Raw genomic sequence first — 23,645 nt, forward strand, 5'->3', positions numbered from 1 at the left:
ATCAGATAGAAGTGTCCTACTTTGAAAGGAGAAGTCCATCAGCCTCAGGGGAAGGCTGAAATCTGAATACGTCTTTAAATCCGCTGCCGCAGTTAAAGCTGGCATGGAGCAATGACAGATTTTTTTTTTCCTAAGTAATAATTACAAAATAAATGGCAATAAATAATGAGGTGGTTGATACCAAAAAGTTAATAGTATTATACTTTGACATTTTGGATTCCACTTTTAATTCCTAATGTCAGGGTATGAATTGGAAGTCAAGAATGAACAAAAAGGTTAAATTAATATGTTTGGGTTGCAGTGTGGAATATTAAAATTTTAGAAGTATGATTAATATAGTCATTATTATAAAACACTAATGTCAACAATAGAGATGCAAAAACAATAAGGAAATAAAATCGAGAACAGCATATTTTTGAAAAGTACACATAGCCAGAAGCAAGAAGAAGAATATCTGGGTCATTGACCTCAGGCCCAGATGAATGAAAAAGTCTGTAGTCATGCTTAAGAAAAAGAAAGCCACGGAATGAAGACAGTCATCACACACTGAGGTGGAGTTTGAAATGGATTGCAAGAACAGGAGAAAGCCACTGCGGTGAATTTTTACCACAAGAAATCTCATTGTGAATAAACAATTCATTGTGCCAGCTCACAAGACTACTGACCAGAATCTTCACTGTTACCAATCCCACCCTGCACTCTTGGACGGGGTATTCATATCTTCTTCTGTACATATGCTTGCGCTGCAAGATTGCATAGCATAGTCAGGTATATTTAGAGTCCTGCAACAAATAAAGATTCCCATGAAACTTAGTCAAAATGTAATAGAAAAGAGCTGTGAGGAAAAAAAAGATAAAAGATAAGATAAGAACAAGGTATGTTTCAAAGTGGTGTAGTTCAATGCAGAGGGAGAGAGTGGGGGAGATAAGGGAAGAAAGAAGTAAAGAGAGCCAGTAGGGATGGAGAAGGGGAGAATAAAGAGAATGAAAGGAGCAGAATGCATTTGATAGGAAGTAGGGATGGGGAGAGTGTATTTAACATGTTTTACATCATCTAAAGTCTTTTATTCAAACACTAGCCTAATTTCCATTAACACTTAGAAACGTGAGATTATTCTTAAATTCACCTATTAATGAATTGATGCTAGTCAGTAGTTGCTTACATGCAGAAAACAGCATAATTGTAAAATGCTTTCTGTTTTATCAATGAAAGAGAAAGGCACACAGTTATGATATAAAACTGTATGTATTGACTAGCAATTAATGCTGGCATGTTACAGCTTTCTGGTAGCTTTTTCAGATATGAAATTTGTTTTATTAAAGATTACTTTTAGAAATTCAAAACTTCCTTGAAAACAGGCAATCAGAATTCTCACTTCTGTAGAGCAGCCTCTTATTGTCTAATCCTCCATAAAACCAAAATGAAAATAAGAATTTTACAATTGATTTCCCAATTGACAGGAGGATATGCCACAAAATGACAATACATGCAAAATTTCAACACCTCCACAATAGCTAGATTTTTTTAAATGCCATCCCTCTTTGCCTGACTAATAATTTGTACATGCTTGTATATTTATGAGAGTTAACTACGTGTGTGTGTGTGTGTATGTGTGTGTGTGTGTGTGTGTTAACATTTATTTCTTGGCATGTATTTATATACCAAGGACATATTTATAAAACAATATTAAAAAGAGTGATACACAGGTGTTTTGTAGGTGATTTAATGGGTAAACTAAATGTTTTAGCATTTTCAAGTGTTTAATATTAATAAGAAGACATTAACTTCATGAATTTCAACTCCTTAAGGTAAATCAGCTCAGTACATATACAAAATAATAGGAGTCAGATTTACCTGACCCAATTTAAACATAACAAAAATAAAAACTGTATTTAAGACATGATAGAAAAATTTATACATACAGAAGGATTCTGTATGTTTTCCTTTTTTAACTCTACGTAAATACATATGACATACAGTAGTCATGCAGCATGACATATATTTGTTTTGTCCCCCATTCTGTACAGCAACCACTGAATAAAAAGGAGGCCAGAAAGAATTACAATCGCATAGGCCCTGATATAGCAAAGCTAAGAGGAGATGATATAACTCAGCCTTAGATTGCACCCTCAAGAAATCATGTTGAATTTCACAACAGGTAAGCATCTTGACAAATCCTTCAGAGTATGATGAAAGCAGCTTGCAAAAATAGCATAAGAGTACATCCTGGATAACATCTCAGATACATCAATTTTGTTCCAGGGACCTTTACACTATTGCACTTAACTGAGGTACAGAAAGATGCTTTTCCAACCACATCATTGATCCTACTAAGCCCAGGCCAAAAATCATTTTATGATACCAAATTTAACAGTTGTGTAAAGGTTTATGGCTATACTTTTTTCATTCTGAAATTTTATCAGCCTAATATTGATAAAAGTATTAACATAGGAAAAATACTCCAACTCTAACAAACATTAAGTATCAGTTAAACTCTACAGTTTATTTTCAAATTTAAATATTTCATTTTATTTCTCTAGCTGTTAGTAGTTGTGCATTTATGTGGGACAGAATTGAAACTGCAAATCAAAAAAAAACTTAATTAAATATTCTAACTCTAAAATCTGCATTTATTTATTCATTTCTTATTTTTTAAAATTCGGTGTTTACTAAATGGACCCCTTTCAAATGCCTCATTCTGTGTAGTTTGTTCACTTCTGTATTTGCAAAATCGTTTACAAATTCTGGCATGTAGAAAGAACACAATAAATGTGTCAAATACATAGATTTAAATTCAGGGTACTATTAAGAAATAGCAGCACTAAAATTGGACTTAATAAAACTAAAATTCCATATTGTCCCTCTTGAATTCTAATAGAAATTTGTCACTTATGACACATGGACATGGACAATGAGCACATATAATTGTCATACTTTGAATGAAAATGTCTTTTATCATGTTACTGACCATGAACTTCATATAGACAAAATTACATTAATATTAATAAGAAGACATTAACTGCATGAGTTTATAATAATGATGATGATGATGACATAAGATACAATCAGGATCAAGAAAGTTCTCTATTGTCATTCAAAAAATGGGAAAGGAGATTAAGGAATCATGGTCAGGAAGAATTCAGAGACTTGAGAAGATACAGAGGACAAAGGCAGGATTGATTCCTAAGGAAAGATGCTCTTATAGATTCAAGAAATAACTTTGGAGAACAACCAAAATATATGAAATGTTAATTAGAGGCAAGGAGCAAATTAATTTTCTACATTATACAACCTTAAATTAGAAACTGTAGTTGAAAAATTAATTTAATATGGCCCCTTCCATCTTCTTCTTGTTCAAATCCTCAAAACTTGCAACATACTCTGAAGCTGATAAATGCAGAATCAGAAGTAGCCCTAGGGACAGAAGAGAGAAAACTGGACTTTTATATTCTTTTCACTATTTACCAACTATTGGGACTCTGTGTTCATTGGTGATGCCAATGGATTTAAAGTGAAAGAAGAAAGATGTGATAAAATATAAATTCATAGAAATTGAACTAGTCTTACATTTTCTCTAGAACTGTATACTACTATATAGTAGACAAAAAAACAGTGGTCGAAGAATGAATGAAAATATTTTTTAAGTTGAGATGAGATTATTTTCTATTCTTCGCAACTAATTGATCACATAAATTAGATTTCACAATGAAAAAAATGGAATGCATAAGATCATGAAATGACTCAAATGAAATTGTGAGTATAAGTTGAAATAACAAAGATAATGTGTAATTATTTGGACAAATGTTATACTTCCTGGATAAATCTGGCCATGCTAATATGGTGTAAAAATGTTATTTCTAAGATAATTGTACAATAATTTATTTTTACTATTGTACTGATATCTAAGAAAAATAAGCCTACCAAGAATATAAGAAAAAACACATTCAAAATTATTTGAGACTTTTGCTCCTAGCTGTGATGGAGTAATCTCAGACAGGATTTATCTCCCATCTTCAACTAACAGAAAGTGAAACAAAATTTCAAATGACTATCTTCAGACATTGGAAATAGGCATCATGAGACTGCAATCCCTGAGAAAAAGGAAATGGAAAGGAAGCAGGTAAGCTATCTGATATTGCCAGCTTAGTACCTTAAGGGAATTTCCAATCTACAAAGCAGGGAAGGGGATTCCAATAGAACCCAGAGTCCTCTTTGAGTTGTAGAGAAAATGAAATTTGGGAAGGCCAAGGTGTCCGTACTTCATTGTTTTATTTTGTTCTTGGGATGTGGGGATGAAGCTCAGGGCCTCCTGTATGCTTGACAAGTGCTCTACCACTGAGCCACACTCCTCAGCCCTGTGTGTGGTAACACAAATCTGAACATTAAGGAAAGAGAAACAGTCACAAACACAGACACAGAAACACATGGAAGGAGAGCACACTCCAAAAATGTAAACAATGGTCTAATCTTTAACCTAATATTTCTCTGAACATTTATTAGAAGAATCATTAATTTATCTGGGTCTTTGAAAAAATACTGGAGAGCAGCAGGCTGAGAGTTTTGAGTTTTAAGAGAGTTATAAATAGTTGTTTTCCTATCAACCCAAGAAGAAAGACCTAAGAAAACAAAAGGCATTAGAAAAGATCTTAAGAGAGTAATGTTAAGTAGAGAGGTTAAATTGGTCCTAGGTTAAAGGATGGTCAGCATTTGCCATAACAAACCCAAAGGGCTTAGTCTGCAAAGAATGCAATTGAATCCTCACTCTACAGCAAATCAAATGCTGTTTAAAGGAATACAACACAATTCAATACTAAGCAACATAAAATCTACATTGTCTCATCCTAGATGAATTGTAGATAGGGAAGAGGAGTGGGATGGAAAGGGAGGGGGTATGGTACTAGCAAGGATGGTGGAATGTGATGGACATCATTATCCAGGACATGTATGAAGACTTGAATTGGGTGTCAAAATACTTTATATACAAACAGAGATATGAAAAATTGTGGTATATATGTGTAATAAGAATTGTAATGCAAAACAAAAAACAAAATACATGTATAAAGACATGAATTGGTGTGAACATACTTTATATACAAAGATATGAAAAATTGTGCTCTATATGTGTAATAAGAATTGTAATGCATTCTGCTGTCATGTATTTAAGAAAATAAAATCAAAAAAATACATTTTTACTCTAAAAATATTTCTACTGAACTATATATTGGAAATTTTTCTTTAACATTTTCACTACAAAGCACAACATAACAAAAAAAAACTAGGTGAGGTGATAAATATGGTAACTAATTTGATTGTATAATCATTTCACAGAATATGTGTGTATCAAATCATCATATTCGACATCTCAAAAATCATTCAATTTTACCTGTTAGTTTACCTCAGTAAAACTAGAAATTTTTGATTAATTTTTAATTTTATTTGTTATTTTTAGTTATACATGAGAGTAGAATGTATTTTGGCAAATTATACATACATAGAGTATAACTTATTTTATTTAGGTTCCTGCTCTTGTGGATGTACATGATGTGGAGTTATCCTGGCATATATTCAAATATAAGACTAGGAAAGTTATGTTGATTAATTCTACTGTCTTTCCTGTTCCCTTCTCCCTCCTACCTTCATTTCCCTTTGTCTGATCCAATGGATTTCTATTATTCCCCTCCCTAACCACCCTTGTTTTGGGTTAGCATCCACAAATCAGAGAGAACATTTGACCTTTGTTTTTTGGTGTGTGTCTGGCTTATCTCATTTAGTATGATATTCTCCAGTTCCATCCATTTACCAGCAAATGACATTATTTCATTCTTCTTTATAGCTGAGTATTTTATAGTGTATATTTACCACATATTCTTTATCCATTCATCCATTGAAGGACACCAAGATTGTTTCCATAGCTTGGCTGTTGTGAGTTGAGCTGCTATGAACATTGTTGTGGCTTCATCACCATAGTATGCTGTTTTTAAGTCCTTTGGGTATAGACCAAGGAGTGATATAACTAAGTCAAATAATTGTTCCCTCCCAAGTTGGGAAACAACCTCACAGAAGAGGTGAAACATCTCTATAATGAAAATGACGGAACACTAAAGAAAGAAATTGAAGACCTCAGAAAATGGAAAGATCCCCCAGGCTCTTGGATAGGCAGAGTTAATATTATCAAAATGGCCATATTACCAAAAGTGCTATAAAGGTTTAATGCAATTCTTATTAAGATCCCACTGACATTCAGAAAAATAAGAAGCCCAGAATAGCCAAAGCAATCCTTAGTGAGAAAATACCAAACCTTAAATTATACTACAGAGCTATAGTAACAAATACAGCATGGAATTGCCACCAAAAGAGATGTGAAGATCAATGGAACAGAATAAAAGACACAGAGACATAACAACATAAATATATTTACCTCATCCTAGACAAAGGCTCTATAAAAGTACACTGGAGAAAAGATAGCCTCATCAACAAGTGATTAATTTTTGAACAATTCAATAAGAGTAATTCAAAGAATAACTAGACAATAAATCAGTATGATATAGAATTCAGTAACAACATTCTTGACCAAATAAGTTGATATTTATATAAAATGACATCAAATAGCAGCAGATACTCATTATTTTCAAGAGCAAATGCAACATACATCTATTACAAACAATGAAAATAGTCATAAGTATAACATGAAAATTTAAAAAAAACTATGTAAAATGTATTATATAGCCCCATTAAATTAGATATCAATAACAAGTAATATCTGAAAATCAAGTATCTAGAAATTAAACAATATATATCTAAATAATACATTGATCAATGAAGAAATAATGAGGGAAATAAGGCAATATGACTAAATTAAAATGAATATTTGGCATTTTAAATGTTTTTAGAAATACATAAAGGAGTTTGAAAATGAATTTAAAGCAAGAAAGTTCACAAATTATTTATCTATGATTTTAAGAAACTAGAAAAAAAGAAAAGAAAAATTAACCCAAAGTCAGCAGATGGATAAAATTGCTAATGATAAGGGCAAAAATAAATGAAATAGAAAACTTAAAATTAATGGAGTAAGTAAACAATTTTCAAAATTAATTTCTTCAGTTCAATAAAACTAACCATCTCGTAGCTAATGTAATGAGAAAAAATAGACCATTGATACAGATGGCCAGAATCATAACTCAGAGGGAAATAATGTTGCAAATACTGCCATTTAAAATGACAACAAGAAAATACTATGAACAATTTTATGCCAATTTAATAGCAGATAAAACAGAAAAATACCTCAGAATTACTCAACTAACAAAATTCACTTGTGGAAAGAAAAAAAAGAAAGAAAGAAAAGGCATAGCATAAATATTTTTATTTTTTAAAGCAACTGAATTTTCAATGAAAATTCTCTAAGAAGAAGCTTTATGTCTTTAGCACCATGCTGGTGATTTCTAGTGTTTAAAGAGTAAGAGTTCTAGGCAAACTCTTCTAGGAAATGAAGAAAAGGGTACTCATTCCAACTCATTGCTTGAAGGAGCATTAATCCAATGAAAAAATTAGAAGATATTGCAATAAAATTACAGGCAAATATCTCTAAAAATAAATTTTAAAATACTTATCCTAAATTTGGCATGAATTAAGCCATATATTAAAAAGTTTATTTATCATAACCAAGTTGAGTTTATCCGGATAATGCAGGGATGGTTTAGCCTTCATGAATCAGTTGTTGTAATTTACTTTATTCATGTACTAAGAAATGAAAAATATACAACCATACCAAATGACTCAGAATATATGCAGAAATAGCATTTATCACAATTTAACATCCATTCTTTTTTTTTTTGTGGTGCTGGGGGTTGAACCCAGGGCCTTGTGCATGCAAAGCAAGCACTCTACCAACTGAGCTATATCCCCAGCCCCCATTCATATTTTTTTTTAATTCGTGCAGACTAAGTGGCTAAAAGTGTCTTTATACAACTTTCATCACACAGAAAAGACCGATTGATTTCAGAGGAGCCAGATGAACCTTCAGACAGATGTTAATGTTCTGTATCAAGATTTTATTGACTAAACAACAGTACTCACTTGTCAAAGTCCATTTAATAGTCTAATATAGGTCAGTTTACTCCATGTTGATCTATCTCATTAAATCCAATTACACAATTTGATTAAAAATTTAGTTGAGAAATCCAATTTCATCCTTACCTGGGATTTGTTCTTAAAATTGACAGTCTTACATCTACTTTAATACCTCTGAAAGAGATGCCATTTAACTTGTGTGATGTTCTAGAAAGTACGTGACCCTGCATAAATGAAAGAATGAACACAGGGATAAATTTGGATAACTGGGAGCATGTGACCTATGTAGAAGCTACAGGATTCATTCCATAATTAGAAGACAATAAATGTTCATAGTCTTGAAGTGGTCAAACAAATCAACAGATCAAGCTAATTATTTATGTTCAAATAAAAGTAGAGAAAGGGAATGGTTTCACTCATGACCCCAAACTTGGGGTCCTAAAACATCACAGAAAACCAATTATTTCATATGAAAAATATAACTTCCTTAAACACTAAGGCAGCTAATAATACAATATTTCTCATAAATGTAAGACTTTCCAAATACAGGCACTGATGTCAAAATTTTCCTATAGTAAACAGAGTAGTTTGAAATGGCTAATGTTAAATTTATATATTATAATAGAAAGTAATATAATCCTTTAACAAAATCACTTAGACATGAATCTTTCCACTCCTTTTATAGATTATCAAATTTAAAAAATTACACATTTGTTTTACTTCATTTATTTTACTTACCTAAACTTACAGTGTGGCAGAGTCTGGAAAAGAAGACACAGCTGTAGATTTTTTCCACAATTTTTTTTTCTTTGGATGATACCACAGTGCCTGTTATGTTCATCAAGACAGAGTTCCTCTGGGAAATGGGTGGTGCTAGCATCACAGTAGTGGAGTACCTCCTGGGAATCCCGGATGTACTTCTTAGATTTAGAGCAGTCCCTGGAGCCGATCTGAAGTTTTCTGTCAAATTACACCTACCTCACGCATTTTCAAATTCAAGAAACCAGCAATGGTTGACAACAAGAATCAATTGGAAAACACACTCAGCACCAGGGTTGAAACTAGATGGTGAAGGGAGAAAAAGCCAGATTGCAAGGCCCATAGAATAGATGTATAGTTGGCTTTCAATACATTTTTGAAAGAGAGAATTTATCCATGTAAAATGTTACTTAGGGCATTTACAGGGATATTCAAGTTTTCATAAATATATTGTTGACATCTTTGCTATGTATAAATACGTTATGCTATAATCTTTTGGAAGAAAAATATTTCAAATGAGTTTAGAACATATAAACTTAATCACTTTATAAAATAAATATTTATTTGTCTTAGGAAAAAAAATGCTTTCACTGAACCCTTTCAGAGCAGTTTGGATGCAAAGTCACATATTCTTAATGCAACATTTATGTCCTTCAAAATGTTTCATAGGTGATTTCCAAAGTGTTAGGAGGAAGATACTGCACGAAATAAATTTGTTTGAATCAATCGTTTTGATTGCTTTTGTCACCCAGCTTACCTTAGGGAGTAATTATGATTGAGGTGTCAAGGAACTCATATGTTCAAGGAGATTCTGATCCAGGGCTCTCCCAGTTAGTTCTGTGTGATAATATACTGCAAGGTGTCAGGGTTCCTGTGATGATTAACATTGTGTGTCAGCTTAGCAAGACCACAATACTCAGATAGTTGGTCAGATACTAGTATCAATGTTTTGGGGAGGGCATTTTCTATATGAGAGTAAAACTGAGTAAGGCACATCAACATCCGAATGTTTGTAATATGGCAGGCGACTCTCATCAGTTGAAGGTTCATGCTAAAAAGACTGACTTCCTCAAAGAAGAGGAAATCTGTGTTTACCTTTGGAATTAGGTTCACCATTAATTCCTCCTTTGGTTTCCAGCTTGCTGACTTTTGCAATTGCATGAGTCAATTTCTTTAATTCCTTAAAATAAATACATGTATGCATAGACATGTATTATATTCACACATATCCATACATATAATACATATAAACACATATGGGTTATACACTTACAAAGATGCACACAAACACACCCTCACCCCTCAGAATCCATAGAGGATTCATCAGAGCACTCCAATGAATATCAAAATTCACAGATGCTCAAGGTCCCTATATAAAATATAAAATAGTATAGTGTTTTTATATAACCTATACATATGCTACTGTATTCTTTTAAGCATTTCTAGACTACTTATAATACAATGCAAAATCATTTTTTACTCTATTGCTCAGGGAATCATGATGAGAAAAAAGTCTGTACATGTTTAGTTCAGATACAGTTTTTTAATTTTTTTGTTTTTATAAACAGTGGTTGCATTCATAAATGTAGGACCAACCCACTAATACAGAACGCTTTGTGTGTGAATGTATACACACACACACACACACACACACATACACACATCTCCTATAGGTTCTGTTTTTCTGGAGAACCCAGAACAACACAGTCCCTTTGCTTTACCCAAGCACACTGAATGCTTTTTCTAATCATCTTACTGACTACTTAAATCTGCATGAGGTAATTCCAGTACAATTAATAGGTTGCCACACATCAAATCACCATAAGATGTAGGTATAACATGGAAACACCAGGAAATGCCCCAGTGTTAATGGATAATAAAAAGTAAATCACTTAAAGTCTATTTAAAGTTGATTCGTGTAACATAAGGTAAGAAAATTGTGAGAATCCTTTAAAATGCAAGAATTAATTGGCCAATATAGAAACCAAATGCCTTTCAGAGTTCACTATTTGGGTTTTTCTTAATCACTCACTCTTGGCTGAAATTTCAATTATCCATGAATAATTTCCTGAAAATCTACTTAGATAAGCAACTATGTTGGGGTGTCAGCTCCATGGGTTATCTCCATATGAGTAAATTTTCAAAGAGAAGAAAGTTCCACTAAACTTAATGCATTGTAAAATATGACCCATAGTTGATACTTTCCTAAAATTTCCGTTGTTTGAATATAAAATTATGTGTAAATGAAGTGAAAAAAATTATGTGCACATCTGAGGATGGAGAGCAGATTTAGATTGTATGAGAAAAAACAACAAATTAACATAAGTTAGTAGTCACCTAGTGTCCAGTCACAGTATTGTGGGTGTGCCAGTCTGTTCTGTTATCCTTCTATTCCTGTTTGCCCTCCATTAACTAAATTCACCACACATACTTGTGAACACACTAGACCCAGAGTTGTTCATTTAAAATCAAGCTGTATTATATTGAGAATCTTTTTGTCTCACAAATGGTCTTCAGATTTTTGATAAAGCCTGGTTCTGTTTATGTGTTCAGTTCTAATTCAACATAATGTGTGTGTATACATATATATATTTATATATGTATGTGTACATATTCATACACACACACATATATATTTTTTTTTCTTCTTTCTAATGTCATTTTAGAAAATTAACTCTATGAAATTTAGTAGGTCATTAAATTCAAATGCCATTCATATTCTTGTGCCACATAGATAAATGGAACTCAGAGATTCTAGTACTAGCATAAGGCCAACAGGTAGGTCTGTGACAATTTCAGCCAAATTGACACCCCAGTACTTGAATATTGAACTAAATCATATAAGACAGTAAGAACTAATTAACTATTCATTTCCAGGCTGATATCATGGGCCTGTTCTGTTCCTATCCTAACTCCATGTCTACTTCTCCCCTCTTCCCATCAGTGCAGCAAGATACAAAATAACTTCTAATAGATTCCTCATTTACCAATTTATTGTTAAATTCACTGGAGAATAAACATGGAATGGTTTTGTTATTTAATGCTAACTGTTGCTTGGATTACATTATGCTTAATCCCCTTTCCGACTGGGTAGGACTTCCCTTAATAACAGCTTGATCATAGTCCATAATTTTTAAGAAAATGTTTGCTTTCTCAAAATAATTCAGACAAAATAATTTCTGTGGATCCAGACCCTAGATCTTTCCTAGTGCCAGATTAGCCCCAACACAATCAGCTTGAGGCCAACTCTAGCCACAGTAGACGCAGGCTTGGGATCAGCCCCCACAAATACAGCTCCAGACTTCTCCTTTAATCTAGTTCACAGGTTTATCCTAATACACCATAGGTTTCACCCAGTCTGTGCAACCAGGATCTGAGCCTTCCCCAGTGGACCCAAGTTTTAAGCTTGACAGCAGGGACCCAGGCACCTTGCTGACCCTATGGATCCAGATGCCAGGCCTGCCCACTTGCTGACCCAGGCAGTGGTCTAGTTTGCCTGGGGACTCTAGTAGCAAGCCTGCCTGCAGACCCCCCAAGATGAACCACTGTGAGTCTGTGGGTAGGCTGACTTGGGAAGACTATCCCTACCAAAGCCAGTCTGTAAAGACTGAAATAGGAACATACTTCCTCAAAAATCAGATACCAGTGCAAAGCCACAAGAATCATGAGTGATCAGGGAACATGACACCACGAAAATACCTATCCTCTCCCCAGTATGTGTTCTTGTCAACTTGTCAAAACTCAGTTTAATGTTGTATGAATCATCTTTCCATTGCTGTAAAACAAATACCTGAGATAAACAATTTATAAGGAGGAAACATTTATTTTGGTTGAAAGTTTTAAAGGCTTTAGTCCATGGTCACTGGGCTCCGTTGCCTTGTGGCCTGTGGCACAGCAGAATATCACAGTGGGGAGTGTGTGGAAGAGGAAAGCGGCTTGGCCTCTTGATTTCTTGGATATGAAATAGAAAGGGACTAAGGTCCTGACAGCCCCTTCAAAGGAACACCCCAAATGACCGAACCTCCTCTAGAGCCAAACATCGAGGGGTTCTACTACTTCCCAATAGTGCCACATGCTGGTACTGTTTTAGTCAGCTTTTTCACAGCTGTGACCCAAAGATCTCACAAGAATGATTTTAGAGGAGGAAAAGTGTATTGGGGGCTCCTGGTTTCAAAAGTCTCAGTCCATAGATGGTCAACTTCATTGCTCTGGGCTCAAGGTGAGGCAGAACATTTTAGCAGAAGGGCAAGGTGAAACAAAGCAGCTCAGGATATGACAGCCAGGAAGCAGAAAGGTTCCTGCTCACCAGGGACAAAATATATACCCCAAAGGCATGACCCCACAATGTACTACTTCCTTTAGCTACACCCTACTTCCCACAGTTACTGCCCAGCTAATCCATTCAAGTAGATTAATGCACTGATTAAGTTAAGGCTCTCATAACCCAAGCGTCTTGTACAAAAGCTTTTGCGGTACACCTTACATCTAAACAATAACAGTAACCAAGTTGATAACACGTAAGCCTTTGGGGACACTTCTGTCTCAAACTATAGCAAATATAAATGATGTATATCTGGAATTTCTATACTGTTTCATTTGTTGCTGGTTCTGCTTTAATGCCCATACACTGAGTTTTTGATTACTATAGTTTTTAATACATTTTTAAATCAGTTAATGTGATTTCTCCAGATTTTTATTTTGCTCAAAATAGCTTTTGAGTAGCAAAAATTTTGGTTCTATTTCAATTTCACAATTGTGTTTTCTATTTCTGTGAAAAATGTTTTTGGAAATTTAATAAGCATTCCATTAAATCTGTACATCATTTTGGGATGTGTGGACATTTTAATTATGATATTTTTATAGACTAACAACAAAGTGACTGAAAAAGAAATTAAGGAAACACTAACATTTACCATAGCAAAAATAATAATAATAATAAAATACTTAGGAGTAACTTTAACCAATAAGGTGAAAGATCTGTATATAGAAAAGTGTAAAACATCAATGAAAGAAACTGAAGATGACACAAGTAAACAGAAAAATATTTCATGCTCATGAAATGGAAAAAATAATATTATCCTATGGAACTGCAAAAACAGGGGCACATTGGTGGGAAACAAATGAAAAGTTTAAAAAATAAAATATCACCCCCCCCCCAGATACTGGAAGATAAACATGGGTAAGGAAAGCATTCTCCACTGTTTCCTGAACATCAGAGTGGGATATTGGTTGAGGATGCCCATAATTAAAATCCCTTGTTTATGGAAGTACACTTCTCAGAGATGTTAGTAGCAGCCTCAGTAAGGAGTAGGGGCAGATATTATGAATAGAATCTTGTTTAGGAGAAATATAGGTCCTAACTTATTTGTGATAGCTTTATGTAAACCAAGGAGAAATATACTCTGAGTAGAAGAAAATTTTAATGAAAAATGCTTTAGAATAATTCAAATAGGCATCATTTTATGCTATTGCTGCTTCCAACTCCACAGTCAGAGCTATGTCTTTTTTTTTTTTTTAGGTATTCATGCCCATACCTAAGTATTCATTCTGCTTTTCTGAGAATGACATGAAGTTTCAATTTTTTTCATCTTTCAGTTACATAAAACAGTAGGGATGTTCCCCCTATTTTATTTTTTCAGTGTAATCTGTAACTTACTCACATATGATGGCTATATTTGAGTCTATACATCCAGATAGAGTTAAATATCTGGAACCTTCAGTACAAGCATGAATGACTTATGTTAACATAATGAAAAAAGCATAGGATTTGTCATTTATTTAGCTATGCTAAAGCAAAGGTTTATGTTGACATAACCTTGGCAAGTCACAATTTTTTCTAAGCCTTATTCTCTAGATATATAAAATAAGTTATCCCATACTCAAGGTTGTCCATAGGAGGAAATACATGGAATTGCTTTAAAAACATAAAACATTATAAATAAATCTATCATAGGATGTGAGAGGTGTGTGGGTATGTGCACATGGTTGTGTGTGTCCGTGTGCATGTGTATGCATGTTATGTGTAACACATAAAAACAAGATGGAGTCATTAATTATAATTCAACTGGCTCAGCCAGGTGGACTCCATGTAATCCCGGCAACTCAGAGAAGCTGAGGCAGGAAAGATCACAAGTTCAAGGCAATTCAGTGCAACCCTCCGAACTTACCAAAACTCTGTCTCAAAAAATAAAAAAAGGAACTGGGGATGTAGTTCAGAGGTAAAGCCAAGCTGAGTTCAATCCCCAGTATCAAAAAGAAATCAAGAATTCTATATGTGTAGCTGGCAGTAGGTGAAGCCATGACAGAGACATTTGTCACTAGTCTTAAATTAGACTCTGAGATCCACAAATGAAGTTAATAAAGAGGACAACTTTTTTTCTTCATATTTTTCTATCATGACAGACAACAGTGGAATTACATAGCCCTAGAGTAAAACTGTATCTTGTATATCCTATGTGAAAGCAAACTGCTTTGATCTCTATCCTGACAGGATGGAAAAGAACACAAAAACAACAGCAAAATCCACATATCATGTACCCGAGGCTGTGGCAATCTGCTCTGGAAACTACACCAACACAGAATTTCTATCAGAGCTTCTGTTAGTCAAATGTGTGCTAGTCTATAGTTATCTGCCCTTACCTAACTAGTTTTTTAGGTGCTAGATTACTAAATTAAATGAAGGTGTATGAGGGATGCCATTATTCTTGCATCATTTATGTCTTTGACAGTGCAGCAATTTTACCCTTTCCTTTGGAATATGATATATATATATATATATATATATATATATATATATATATATATAATTTATTTTAATAAATGGGAAACAGTTTCAGGAGATTCCACTTGGGCCCTCCTATTAACATAGTTTTAGCAGCAGATAGTAAGAAACAGGTATGAATGATCTGCCTACTGCTTAGTATGCCCATTACGTTATACATTTTGGAACTAAGCATCCCACCACTTGGGAGGTCTGAATACTTGATCATTTCAGTGCAAAATGGATCTGGGCTAGTAATTCATTTCTTACCTAGTCCCAATATGTGCTTGCTCTATTAGGGATGATGACAGTATTAGGGTCCTTGGTCATCAGTGTCAACACAGACCCATGTCCACTGGTCCTTGGAATACTTGGGAATTTCTGTCCCCTAGTTTATGGTTATAGATTTCCGTGATCATGAACCGATGATATCATTGTAGTCGACATTTGCTCTAGTAGAGAAGATTTTCCATGAAAGAATTTATCTCTTCCTCAGCTAATGGGGTTTGTGCCTAAGAATCTGCTTAGTTCCAAGAAAGTGTGCAAGCAGTTGTGTCACCCTTGTTACCTGCTGAATTACCTTGTCCATAGGAATTCCTAGTACTATGTAACTGTTTTCCTGCAGATCAAGCCACCTAGCTGTCATTCCGCCCTTGTTCCCCATTAGAGTGGTTATGCCTCCCTAGCCTCTGATAGGTAAGTGCTACCAGCTGGTCTCCGCTAGTCTTCAACTTTATTGTACCCTATTGTTATTAGGAAGGCCAGTTCTATAATAGCTTATATTTGCTCAGCCCATAGTGAATGTGCATTATCAAGCCTCTGAGCAATGTTGGTCTTCCCCTCAATGGTATACTCCTTATAGCTCCATATCTGTGCTATGGGCTCCATTGGCCTTTGCTCCTCTGGGAACTTAGTAAGTTAATAGATTTCTTTGGTTTATTTATTAAATTCATTGAATCATGCTCACTTCTCTGGATGTTCTGATCCTTTTTGGCACATTCTTACGTGACCCGTTCTGGTATCTACTTCATTTAATATAGGTCATCATTTTATTCGAAAATCTTTTTGGAATTTATATTAGGATCATCTCTCTTGGCATTGACTGGGAGAAACTTATAGTCTTCCTTATGCTCTCCATCCTACTAGATCCAGTCCCCTCAGGATCCACCACCAGGAATATTTCCCTTATATGTCATGATGTAGGTTTGCTAACTACTCTAACTCCTTACTATATATTTCCTATATTCCTTTAGCAGGATTGGAATTTCTCCATTTCAATCATGCTAAGATTTGGTCCTTGTCGTGGATCTTGTGGCCAGAGGAAATTGTATACAGATTCTTGGGAGGATAAGTGTCATCTTTTAAGGTGCTGATTCGTTTTGTTCTTCTACATAGTCTTCAAGGAAGTAATGATTTCCATCTTTCAAATAAGAACAGTGGGTTACATCTGCAGACTCAAGAATTCAGAAGTTCTTAGGTTCAACTTTCTTAAGTGCATCTATCTACACACACTAAGGTCCAATTCCTTTCATATCAAGAACCTGAATTTGGCATCAGAGACTTGCTGAGGCTAAGAATTCTCTTATACCTTTCTTACAATAAAATCCTGGGGTCAAACTTCTATTCTTTCTACTGTCCATTTGTAGGAGGTAAATGACTCTTTAAATGTTGCCTGCTATATGGTATGATTTACATTTTACTCTGAATTTTTGATGAATCCTAACCCTATTGTTTTCTTTCTTTTAATCATCAATTCTGCTCACCAGCAGCAATCCAATTTCATAGAACTTCTAATCATCGACATCCCTGTTAATAGCACAGAAATTACATAACTCAGTATGTCTCCTTCCACTATATTATAACCATACTTACCACTTGTTTTAGTCAGCGTTTTTGCTGCTGTGACCAAAAGACCTAACAAAAACAATTTTTAGAGAAGGAGAAGTTTATTTGGAGCTCATAATTTCAGAGATCTCTCAGTCCATGCATGGCTTGCTCCATTGCTCTAGGCCCAAGATGAAGCAGCCCATACTGGGGAAAGAGGAAATCAGCTCAAAACATGACAACAAGGAGACAAAGAGAATGCTCTTCTCACCAGGCTTAAAATATATATCCCAAAGGCACACTGCCTATGACCTACCTCCTCCTCCAGCCACACCCTACCTTCCTAGAGTTACCACCCTGTTAACCCCTATCAGCAGATTAATGCACTCATAGGTTAAAGTGCTCATAACCCAGTCATTTCACCTCTGAACTTTCTTGTATGTCTCACACATGAGCTTTTGGGGGACACCTCATATTTAAATAATAACCCCACTGTTGAAATTATCCTCAACTGTTTTCATATACCAAGATACGCTTATCAATCCTCTCTCTCTCTCTCTCAAATACACATACACCCCTTTCTATCATTTCTGGATATCTTGAATATATAGGCCTTTTTCAGAATTTATTTATGTTTCACCATTATTGTTTGGCTGTCATTTATATTTTCATGCATAATGTACCAACTACTCTTTTCTCTGGGCTCCTATGGTTATAGTCACATTTGGCTTGCCCTGTTGTACTTGCATGTTTTAACTAATAATGTCATTGAAAAGATGGTCTGGGCCTTGGTTTTGGTGAGACATTTTCTTTGGATATAGAAATTTGGGTTAATAATTTTGTTTAACATTGCACAGTCGTCTACATTCATTGTTTCTGATGAGAAGTCAGCTTTCCATCTTATAGTTGGCATTTTATAAGTATTCTTTTCCCTTTGAAATCCTGGAGCTTTTGCAACTTTCCTTATGTTTGTTTTTTCAGTGGTTTTACTATAGTGTGCTAGATTAAGTTTTCCTTTTATTTCTTCTTCTTAAGATTCTTAATAATTATTGAGCCTGTATAGTATACCTTTCACAGATTTTGACCTTCCAATTCACTAATTATTTATTTAGTTGTGTTTAATATGTTCCCAAATGTTTTATTATTAATTTTAACTATTTCTTAGTTCTAGAATTTCAATTTTGGCAACTTTTTAGATTACATTTTAAAACAGATTTATTCTTTTAATTCATGTAATATAATTCACCCAGCTAAAATATATAACACTATGATTTGTAGTACATTTTCAGATTTATACAACCATCACCATTATCAACTTTAAAACATTTCAATCAATATGAAAAAAAAAATTTAGTGCCCATTAGCAGTCACTCCCCATTCCCCCAACCTCATTCAGCCCTAGGTAACCACTATTTTATGCATCTGTAGATTTGCCTATTTTGTACATTTTACATAAAGGCAATGATGAAATATGTAGTCTTTTTGACTGCCTTTTTCACTTAATGTAATATTTTCAAGGTCCATTTATATTGTAGCATGCATTAATAAGATTATTAGTTTTTTATTTCTGTATACTATTCCATTGTATGAATGTATCCAATTTCTTTATCCCTTAAATGGATGGACATTTGGTTGGCTTCCAATATTGGGTTATCATGAATGGTGTTTGTATAAAGATTTATGTATAACTAAGATTTTGTGTAGCCATGACCCCCACCCCCACCCAACTTTTTTCTTTTTAATTATATAAGTAGAAGTTGATTTATTCAGTTGTGGTAATGAGATGCTTTTGTGGATTTGCTAGAATATTTTCCATAAATCTGCACTATTTTAGATTTCACACCAGCAATACTTAATGTTCAAATTTCTCCATATCCTTGTAAAAACATATTGCTATCATCTGCCATTTTATTTATTTATTTAGGTACCAGAGATTGAATCCAGGGACACCTAACTGAGCCACATACCCAGCCTTTTTAAATATTTTATTTAGAGACAGGGTCTCACTAAGTTGCTTAGGGTCTTGCTAAATTGCTAAGGCTATCTTTGAACTTGTGATCCTCCTGACTCAGCCTCCCAAGCCATGGGAATTACAAGCATGTATCATCCCACCTGGCTCTGACATTTTTATTGTAGCCCTCCTAGTGTATATAAAATAGTACCTCATTATGATTTTACTTTGTATTTCAATAATGGATAACAACATTGAACATACTTTCATGGGCTTAATGATTATTTCTATATGTTCTTTAAAGAAATGTCTCTTTTCATTCTTTGTCTGTTTTTTAATTGTTTTTATTTCCTTCTTAATGTGAAGTTTTCAGAGTTCTTCATTTATCCTGAATAAATGTTCATTATTAAATTATGACTTGCAAATATTTTCTCCCAATCGGTGAGTTTTCTGTTCAATTTATTATGCTTGAAGCCAATAAACAATTGGATATTAAATTAACATTGCATCTCTGTAATAAATGTTCCTGAGTTATGTTATATATTCCTCTTTATTTATTACTGGATTTGGCTTGTTAATATTTATTGGAAGAATTGTTTTGTCCATATTCACATGGGGTATTGACCTTTGAGTTTCTTTTAATGTGATGAGAAAATGGTTTATCTGATTTTGGTGCCAGACTAATATTGGCTTTATAAAATGTGTTGATAAGTCTTGTATGCTTTATTTTCTGAGAGAGCTTGTGAATAATTGATACTAATTCCGGTTTAAATATTTGGTAGAAACCATCTGTCTTAGTCTATTTTCTATTGCTGGTACAGAATGCCTGACACTTAGTAATTTATAGGAAGAGAAATTTATTTCTTACAGTTCTAAAAACTAAGAAGTCCAAAATCAAGGGGCTGCATATGGTGAAGGCCTTCATTATGACATGGATAAGAAAAGTGCATGGCAACAAACAGCACGTATGTCAGAAAAGCTCACCTTTATAACAAAGCCACAAATCATACATTAATCTCTTGATTAATTAATCCCTCCTTGGTGAGGTCCCTCAACATAGCATCTCTGGGACTTGATGTTTCTCAAGGGTGCCCCACCATTTCATGAATTCATTAATCCGCTTATTCAACAGACATTTATTGAATGCATCTATATCTATATGCTAAGCACTAGGAATGTAGAAACGAATAACATAAAACCAGTCCTTCCTCTCATGTAGTAGGAATGAAAATGTAACAAGGCGAATGTCTACTGACATAACTGCTACATTTGAACTTAAATGAAACAATTTATTTAAAACAATCCAGCACATCTTCCTCACTTTCGAACAGTATAAATTCAGTATGTTAGAAAATAATGGCTATTTAAAAAAAAAAAAAACACACAGCTATTAGTTCTTTCACAAGCAAGACAAAATCCCCAATAATACAAAGCCTCACATCAGCTCAGTTCATTACTCCTTCAAATAGTAACACTGACAGACACTCTAGGAAGGACATTCAGTGATAATATTGCTTGGAAAATACTGGAGCTAGGACTTTGCAATTGTTTCAAAGTTCATGGTCCTACTCAAAATCTGAATTCCTCATTATCTTTGAAGTTAATTTTGTGAACCATGAACTCTGTCTCCTCATTTCTCACTCATCCAAACCAATCTCTCAGGGGTTCCACATATCCCACTCAATCTATATATACTTGTCAATGCTTTCAAGATGTCTCAGAATTTTCATATTAACTATTTTCATCAAAATTTCAATCTATGCACTCATTTGAAGTTGCTATAACAAGAAGGGATTTAATTTTAAATCTGTATCTATCTATCTATGTGTGTGTGTGTGTTTGTGTGTGTGTGTGTGTATATATATATATATATATATATATATATATATATATATATATAGAGAGAGAGAGAGAGAGAGAGAGAGAGAACTTTATTTTTATTTATTTATTTTATGTGTGCTGAGAATCAAATCCAGCACCTCACATGTGATAGGCAATTGCTCTACCCCTGAGCCCCAGCCCCAGCTCAAGAAAGAATTTCTTGCTGCCATGAGTTCAGTGTTCAGTAGTTGGTCACCCTGTCCCCAAATCTACCTCTTATTTAATAGTTCCCTGTCTTTAACTACAGTAGAGGTTCACTATCAGTTCCAAGTTTAACAAAAGCTGTTCTGCCATCATCCTTGCTTGATTGACAGGGAAAGCTCTTTTATTCAGGTCACACTTTAAAACCAGAATTCTCTATAAACACTAGAACTACTAAACAATGAGCTTAAGGAGACTATTCTCTGAGCACATATGAAAAACTGTTTTAAGCACAAGAATAGGTATGTCAATGTTTGATATGTTTATTAATTGGTCTTATAGGGTAATATCTACTAATATCTACTTTTCCTCTATTTTTCATTGTGTGTTGAGAATCTACTAAGTGCTATGACAAACTCCAATGCTTTATTTCTTACCAAAAACCTTATCAGGCAGGTACTACTAGAGAGGAATAAATTGAATCTTAGAGATGCTAAGGAATTTGCAAAATGTCATACTCTTACTCAGGGAACACCTGAATAGATAACCCATGGCTGCCATATTTAAACCCCTACTCTAAACCAGGGTTCTACTTTTTTTTTCTGTAGAAGGTCAGATAGTAAATATCATAGTTTTTTGGGGCCATACTTTTTTCATCACCACTACCCAAAGGACTCACTATGTACTCTAAAAGCAACCACTGACAGCAGGTGAATGAGTGGGTGTGACTCTTTTCTAATAAACTTGTATTTACAAAAACTTTCAAATGACCAAATATTTCAGGACTAGTCAAATGTGGCCCAAATCCTATTGCATATTGACCTCTGTTATCACAGTGAGTGATTAAATTCTTTCAAAATAAAGGGAAATTAAATGAAACATGTTGTTTTTGAGCTAGTGACATTCAACGAAAAATCAAGCTCTACTTAGTGATTTTTCTTCAAATGAGTTAAACCACAAAACCTGTTTCATACTCCTTTTTACACAATTTATCATAACAAAAACATTGTTCTATATTAAGCTTCTTTCTTCCAAGGAGCTCAGTCTCTGTTAGAACATGATTTCATTAATCCTGCCTATGACCTATGAGGGAGAGAGATGACAAGTATTAAGAAATGTTCAGAGCCCTTTAGATGCGATTTGAAAGTTGAACAAATATGAGTGACAGATGCTTGCCACCCTCAAAGTAACTCAGTACTCTTAAAATACATATTCTGAGTCTTTTAGAGGCATGCTATTCCTCAGCTGGGTGCTTCTGAGAAAACTGATCCAGGACCACAAAATCCATTTTCTTAAACTGTTCTTCTTTGAGGCCATAACAACCACAAGAATTCAGTTCCACGGAGTTTTCATTTCTTGCCTTATCAAGATGCTCTGTTCTACAATCAACTCTTGTCTTTTTATGGTTGATGACTTTGTTTCAACAGTGGGAGAAGAAATACAGAAAAGTCAAATATTTGGGGCCTTTGTGACTTAAAGTTAACATGTATGTTGGTGCTACAACCTCCCCATTAAATCCAATTGCGGAGCACTTCCTTGATATTAGTTATCATGGGAATGTAAACCCATACATATGTAAAGTACAACAACACTATTAGGAAAGAAAATCTGTAACTTCAAATAATAAACATTTTAAATTTCATCCATTGTTAAAATTATATTGAATTTTTTTACTGTATACAGACGTGTTTGTGGATATGTATGTGAGAGAGAGGTACAAAATCATTGTCAGTTGTGTAAGTTGAGTACCTAATAGTAATTTAAGCATAAGATAAAACAATAAATCTTTTTAATTTTAGGTCATAAATGATAATTATCATGGAATAAATATCTTAAAACATTCAGGTTAAAAATACTCATCCTCAATTTCTATTTTCCTCAAGCCATATTCTGCCACAGCACCTATTACCAATCTCATGAAATCCTGCTATTTTAATTTATCTTTTGAGTCTTTCATCAGCTAAACCTATGCTACTAGTCACACACCATTTAAACACTCTTGCCTAATACAACTAACTACAGATTTTATATATATATATATAATTTTTCATGGAAGTACATAACTGAACTGAACATGCAGCTTCTCTCCCAAGAATATCTTGTTCATTATTTCCACTATTTTATGTACTTTATTTTACTAAGAACACTACTTCAAGCATTTTTCTTTAGAAACTATTTCATGACTGAATTATCTAAAAGACACATTCATTCAAAAATTATTTAAAGATAATTTAAAGATAATCCACTATATACAAAATCCAA

Source organism: Urocitellus parryii, chromosome 5 (assembly GCF_045843805.1).
Source record: "Urocitellus parryii isolate mUroPar1 chromosome 5, mUroPar1.hap1, whole genome shotgun sequence".
Classification (NCBI taxonomy): domain Eukaryota; kingdom Metazoa; phylum Chordata; class Mammalia; order Rodentia; family Sciuridae; genus Urocitellus; species Urocitellus parryii.